Source organism: Sinocyclocheilus rhinocerous, unplaced genomic scaffold, assembly GCF_001515625.1.
Source record: "Sinocyclocheilus rhinocerous isolate Xijiao unplaced genomic scaffold, SAMN03320098_v1.1 C36412860, whole genome shotgun sequence".
In the NCBI taxonomy this organism is placed as follows: domain Eukaryota; kingdom Metazoa; phylum Chordata; class Actinopteri; order Cypriniformes; family Cyprinidae; genus Sinocyclocheilus; species Sinocyclocheilus rhinocerous.
In genome coordinates this window covers 1-1,103 of record NW_015780571.1, presented here as the reverse complement: position 1 = coordinate 1,103, position 1,103 = coordinate 1, and the positions used below count along the sequence as shown (strand labels likewise).

Here is a 1,103-nt window from a genome sequence, read left to right as displayed (position 1 = left end):
GGTAATGCTGGTAGGGTTGAGGGATCTGCTGCAGAGGATACTGATGCGGCACACCTGCGTCCACACTCAGATCCCTAAACACACACATTTTCATTTTATTAAGAGCTATTTAAAAACAACACAATCAGCAGCAGGGAATTTATGTGTGGTACATTATTTCCCCTTTTTGACCATAAAGATAATTCCTAAACGTCAAGGAAGTCGTTTACTATGGAAGCTTACTTCTGCCACAGAAAAAAAAAAATTTAAAAAGATAATTGTGACTTTTTATCTTGCAATTCTGAGAAAAAAAAAGTCAGAACTGCGTGAAAAAAGTAAAGTCTCAATTATAATTAATTTTGAATTTTTTTAAATTCTGTGGCGGGGAAAAAAAACAGATTTGAGAAATGTAAACTCAGAATTCCAAGAAAAAAATAATTCAGAATTTCAAGATGTAAACTCAGAATTCTGATGAAAGAGGTCTTAACTGTGAGATTTAAACTCAGAATTATGAGTTTCCAACTTGCAATTGCAAAATATAAACTTCACAATTGCAAGTTATAAGAAATGCAGATAAAAAAAGTTTGAACTGTGAGTTAGAAACTTACAGTTATGAGGAAAAATCCTAATTCTGAGATTAAAAAGTCACAAATTACCTATTTGGTGGCCGAAATAAGTTTACTATTGCTTTGAATGCGAGTGTGTTTGCAGAACTCACCAGTCAGTGCCTTCCGCCAGGTATCTGGGCTGCTGTGGGATTGGCTGAGGGGCGTGGAGGGGCGGAGCATATTCATATCCTGGGCGTAACCGGTGAGTGTTCAGTGGGACTCGCTCTTGTGTGCGTCTGAAGAGATAGAGATAGAGGAATAGAATAGATCTTTTATTTATCAATTGTTTTGTGTGTTTTTCCTTACTGTGTCTTTTATCTTAATGAAGGATAACTAAACATTTTTAAGTGTCCAAAGACTTTTTTTCGTATCATTGTATGTGGACATGTGTGTTTTGTACCTGCGCTGCAGTAGCTGTTGCTGGATGAGGTATTGCTGCTGTAAGGCCTGAGGTAGGAAAGGGGGCGGGACTTCCTGGTACTGAGGCGGGGCGAGGGGAGGGGGCGGGAACTCAGC

General features: G+C 38.6%; 1 long non-coding RNA gene across 1 annotated transcript; it reads right to left on the bottom strand.

Moving 5' to 3' along the window:
• Positions 1-1,091, bottom strand: LOC107735980 (uncharacterized). The gene is made up of 3 exons (XR_001639560.1): positions 988-1,091; positions 698-823; positions 1-74 (listed from the first exon to the last, which is right to left on the bottom strand). It is a non-coding gene; the product is annotated as an uncharacterized LOC107735980 (long non-coding RNA).
• Between the last annotated feature and the right edge of the window lie 12 nt (positions 1,092-1,103).